Source organism: Kryptolebias marmoratus, linkage group LG11 (assembly GCF_001649575.2).
Source record: "Kryptolebias marmoratus isolate JLee-2015 linkage group LG11, ASM164957v2, whole genome shotgun sequence".
In the NCBI taxonomy this organism is placed as follows: Eukaryota; Metazoa; Chordata; class Actinopteri; order Cyprinodontiformes; family Rivulidae; genus Kryptolebias; species Kryptolebias marmoratus.
This window is the reverse complement of record NC_051440.1, coordinates 4,683,606-4,689,471: the sequence shown is the minus strand read 5'-3', so window position 1 is coordinate 4,689,471 and position 5,866 is coordinate 4,683,606. Positions and strand designations below refer to the sequence as shown.

General features: G+C 37.2%; 1 non-coding gene across 1 annotated transcript; it reads right to left on the bottom strand.

Annotated features, from left to right (window-relative positions):
• Positions 1–826: 826 nt before the first annotated feature.
• Positions 827–899, bottom strand: trnar-ccu. The gene has a single exon. It is a non-coding gene; the product is annotated as a tRNA-Arg (tRNA).
• Between the last annotated feature and the right edge of the window lie 4,967 nt (positions 900–5,866).

The following is a 5,866-nucleotide window of genomic DNA, read 5'->3' as shown; positions in this document are numbered from 1 at the left end:
GTAAACGTGAAGAAGGAGAATAGTGAGAGAGACCACAAAGACACCTGTGAGCTCTCTAAAGGGGTTAAAGCTTCAGTAGGTGAGATGAGAGAGACTGTACATATAATCACTGTTGTATGGGAGAGGGGCAAAGAGAAAGAAACTGTTAAAAAACACTTAGATTAAATCTCAACTAGAGTTTTCCAGATAGCATGTGTAAGACTCCATGGTCAAGTGGAAGGAAGTTATGTGGTCTGATGAAACCAAATTGGAGCATTTTGGCCATCAGACAAGACGCCTGTTTGGCAGAAACCAAATACTGCACATCAATACAAACTCTCCATCCCCACTGTGAAACATGGTGGTGGCAGCATCATGCTATGAGAATGTGACTTGAAGGCTTGTAAAGATAGAGGATTATGAGGCCAGCTATACGTGGGGGCAAGAGGTGGGCTTTGCTGTGTACTGGCTGTATGTGAGACTGTGTGTGCAGTCAGCAGAGACCCTCCCCCCCAGTAAACAGCCAATCACTGTTCAGTATGGTCTCCAAAAAACAAACTGGCTTAAGACACTTGACTGACTTAGAGATGGGAACAGCTTTCTTTCCTTTATTTTTGAAAAGATGACAGATTTTGAAATGAAGGGGAGATAATGGGAAGGTGAAGTCAGAGTAGCGTTGTCAACAAAAGGAGAGCTTGGAAAGCACAGAGGATGGCGTTGCTTTCAGTGAAGGACAGTGGGTGAACCATATTTGTTTTTGGAAAAGCTTCCTTAGCAGAGAATGGTTTCGATCCATTGACCTCTGGGTTATGGGCCCAGCATGCTTCCACTGCGCCATTCTGCTCCTCACCCCAGATGGGACTTGAACCCACAATCCCTGGCTTAGGAGGCCAGTGCCTTATCCATTAGGCCACTGGGGCCATGTGTTCTTCTGGGACAGACATTCAGAACTGTGTTCAAGCACTTATGGAAAAGAATGACTGTTCTTTGTTTTACATCTTCCACGAAAGCTACACAGAAATGGTTTAAAGGCAACAAGGTGAATGTTCTGAGTGGCCGAGTCAAAGTCCAGATCCCAGTCCAATTGAGAATTTGTGGCTTGACTTAAAAAAGGGCTGTTCATGCCTGAGCCCCACTCAACCTGATGGAGCTTGAGTGATTTTCTAAAGAAGAATAGAGTGGAGTTTCAGTGTCCAGATGTGAAACACTGATTGAGACTTATCCACATAGACTCAGTGCTGTGACTGCAGCCAAATATTGATGTGAAGAGAGTGAATTTTTATGTAGTGACTTTTTTACATTACATAGTTTTATTTGTTGAAAAAAAAATGGATATCTGAACATACAACAGCAAAGTAAAAACTACATGAATAAACAAAAATCAACAGCTGGAAAGAAAAATATCAGTCAGGAAAATGTCCCATTAGTCGCTTAACTTAAAATTGTACTGGAACCAGCCAATATGGGGCACTTGTCCATTGTGGCCCAAACATTCAGCCTCTAGTCCTATCTCTAGTGATAATCTATACATCTCAATGTGCTAAACCATTAATTTATTGTTCTACTGTTAGGTAACAAGAACTAGATATCACTATTATGAATTTGGAAATAAAACAAGCAAACTCTTGGCATGGCAAATTAGGAAGGAAAACACAGAAAGGTTTATACAAACAATAGAAACTGATGATGATAGGGTTCTTGACAGTCCAACTATGATTAATGCAGAATTTAAACAGTTTTATGAAAAACTATATAGATCCGAGCAAGATAAAACAAATAATGAGGCAGAAAGATATATTGGAGGAATAACACTTCCCATGCTACAAGAACAGGACAAAGAATCACTTGAGGCAGATATATCAGAAGCAGAAGTATTTCGAGCTTTGAATTCTTTACAAAACAATAAGACTCCTGGGCCAGACGGATTTCCTGTCGAATATTATAAAACCTTTTCAAGACAATTGCTGACTCCTCTCACAAACATGATTAAAGAAGCTTTGGAAAATACAAAACTACCAGAATCATTGGAAACTGCAACAATTATTCTACTTCCAAAACCAGACAAGGATAAAAAGAAATGTGACTCGTATAGACCCCTCAGCCTCCTAAATGCTGACTATAAGATACTATCTAAATTAATTGCTCTTAGACTTGAGTATGTAATACCAAAATTGATACATGCTGATCAAACTGGATTCGTTAAAAATAGACATGGAGCAGATAATGTACGACGTCTGATCCATATAATGAACACAGCTCAAAAAAAACAAATTCCAATGTTAATAATCTCTATGGACGCCAACAAAGCATTTGATAGGATTGAACCAAATTTTCTACTTCAAACATTAGAAGCTATGGGCTTTGGAAAGAAATTTATTCAATATATTAAAACACTACTTAATAATCCAAAAGCCAATATACTAACCAATAATGTTCTATCTGCTACATTTTCCTTGTCAAGAGGTTGTAGGCAGGGCTGTCCCAGCTCCCCACTGCTCTTTGCGCTTGCAATTGAACCTCTAGCTGTTGCTATCTGATCCAACACTTCTGTAACTGGAATCAAATTTGGGGCAAACGATCATAAACTCTCATTATACGCAGATGACCTTTTGTTATATATAACCAATCCATACAGGTCAATCCCCCCTCTGTTAGAATGCCTTAAAGCATACAGTGCAGCCTCAGGATACAAATTAAATTACACTAAAAGTGAGATTCTGCCATTAAACATAGAGGATGATAATATTAAAACTCTTACTAACCCATTAAAATGGTGCAATAACGGCTTTAAATACCTGGGTGTCCAAGTGGGTAAATCGGAGGATTACATGTTTAAACAAAATTATACAAAGTTAATGGAAAAAACTAAACTTAACTTCCAAAGATTGATGGATCTGCCTCTATCGCTTATAGGCAGAATCAATACTATTAAAATGAATACTTTACCTAAATATCTATATCTGTTTCAATGCCTTCCAATAACTATTCCCAAAAAGTTTTTCAGAGAGCTTAACAAAATTATGAATTTCTTCATATGGCAAAAGAAGAACCCGAGGGTTAAGATAACCTCTCTACAGGCTCAGTACTCAAGGGGTGGATTGAATCTTCCAAATTTTAGTAATTATTACATCGCCTCGCAGTACAGACCTATTTGGATCTGGTTACATGCAGAAAAAAGCGAAGCCAGATGGATCTCAATAGAACAACATGAGATGAAGCATGTGCCCCTAAAGGATATTCCATTTATAGGCGATAGAAAAAGCCTGGCTTCACTGACTGACAACACAATAATTCTGAACACATTTACTGCCTGGCAGAAGTCTCACTCACTTTTAGATGTAAATATTAATTTCCTTAGAAGAACACCCTTGTGGGGCAACCCTAATCTTTCAAACCATATTGCTGATTCAACATTGCGGGGTTGGAGAAATAGGAAAATTCAAGTAGTAGCTGATCTGTATATTGATGATACGCTAGCTAACTTCCAACAATTGAGTAAGAAGTTTGATCTTCCTAAAAACAATTTTTTTAAATTCTTACAAATCAGAGATTGGATTAAAGAGAAGTCTAGTGAGACGTTTCCAGCAATCCCAGTTGAAACCTGCCTTGAATCATATTTATGTCACAAGCTAGACAGTTCAGCAAAAGGATTGACGTCCTCTATATACTGCATACTTAATGGAACGCTACAAATACATCAAGCGGCTAAAAAGCAAAAATGGGAAATGGAAATTGGATGTGTATATGAGGAAGAGGATTGGAGTCGATTATTAGAACAGTCACAAACCATGTTAATTTCTACAAAACATAGGCAAACTCAATTTAATATATTCCATAGGACATATTACACTCCGTATAGATTGAATAAAATGGACAAAAAAATTTCTCCCAAATGTCAGAGATGCAAGGTGACTGATGGGGACCTTCTGCATATGCTATGGCACTGCCCAATAATAGGAAACTTTTTGAAACACATGATAGATATCACATCAAAAATTGTGAAATATCAGATTGTACTGTTAGGTAACATTTAAAAATGAGGTAGGCAGCCTCAATCTTCAGGTTGTTACTTGTTTTGTTTTGTTTTTTTGCTGTCCATATATGTAGTGTTTTTTTGTTTTGAATGTTATCAGCCAATTAAATGACTATTATTGCCACTGTTATGACCAGCATTTTTGAATCTTGTAATAGGTTCTGTAAGCAGTTACAGGAACTCTGAGTAGCAATAATCAGACCAAACAGTTAGCACAAAAGTCTGCCTTCAGATTCAATTTCTACTAAAATTTTTTCTCTTCCTTTTCGCTGCTCTATAGCTTTGATGGTTCATGTTCTTCAGCAGAAACTATATCAAACTGTGGACTATCAAAACCCTGACCCATTAACCTTTACTGTCCTAGATTATGTCACCCTTGTTGAGGCAATTGAGCCTACCAGTTAATGATTCAGATGATATGACAATAAAATTAATAAGGTGGGTTCAGCCAACATTTCTTTTTTCTCTCCACCAGGAGAAATGGGCTAGTTTTTGCAATCAGTAAAATGTGTTTAAAAGCACCCTTCGCTCGTAAAAGCCATTATTGTGACATGATAGATCTTGAAGCACAAGAGGCCATTAAGGGAGTTTAATGAATAGATTAGTCTGAGCAGTCAGGTGTCTCCAGAGGAACACTTGATCATACGCCCACCAAAGTTTTCAGGGCTTTTGTTCAACCGTTGTTGTGAGTCTGAATAAAAGATCTGGCTTTTTTTTCAAGGAGGCCAAATAAAAATGGTTGAAAAAAAATGTCCAGCACAGCCCATGAAAACTCGCGAGGAAAGGATTCATATAAGATGAATAATTTGGTCTAGACCTAAGCAGCTGTATTATTGGTTTTCGAAAACAAATAAGTCCAACAGTCAAAAAGCATCAATGTCAAGCAGAGCTAACCTTTCCGTATGACCCAAAATTTGGCTCTGGGCTGGACTTTTTCTTTTTTGTGCATATTGATTTCCAGATTTTTTTATTTTTTTATTTATTTGTCCTGTTTTGCTCTCATGCTCATTCTGGTAAAACAAATAATACAGAATTACACAATGTTAGAATGAAATCCACCTTCCAGACATGAACATAAAGCAGTGGGAATCACTAGTCAGTCTGTGGCTACTCGTAACTACCTGTAATCAGCTAAACCAGTCACAGAAACCAGACTAAACCACAAGGTTTAATATTCACACTGGTTGAGGCTTACTTCCTACTCTGTGTTTCTGTCTGCCTTTATTATAAAGAGGGTTGTCAAGGCGTGACAGACACAAATTTTTTGAGCACCAACACAGCAGAAACACAGAAAGAAATCGTACGAAATGTTTTTCAATTATACACAAAAGCAGCCACATGGTTTTAACTCATTTGTTTTCTTTTTAAGAGGGTTTTATTGTCTTTCTTAGATCTGCTGTCATTTTACCTTTCTGGGTTTTAATGGGTCGTAGATCATCTTGCAGATTATTTCCTCCTTTATTTCTTTTAACATGTTAATCAAGCATGATCACAGCTGACATAAACTTACTAGTTGAAAAGACATTAAAATACGACTTAACAACATTTCTAAGTCGGTTTTGAACCTACTGTCAACTTTTGTTTTTACTTAAAAAATGTCTGGGGTGACAATAAATTAAAAATAAATGAATGTGACTCATATTAAGCCCAAGCTGTAAGTTTTCTTCAGCTTCCTGTTGCTGTCATCAAATGAATCACAGAAAAAGGCTGATTTGCGGTCTTAGTTAAAAGAAGATATTGTTCTTGTCTTCAAAAGTGACAAATCAAATTATTTTCATTTTAAAGCTGCAGTTTAGATGAACATGCCAAATTAATTCTTAAGCACTTTAACCCCCGCGTGATAATTAGACGTCC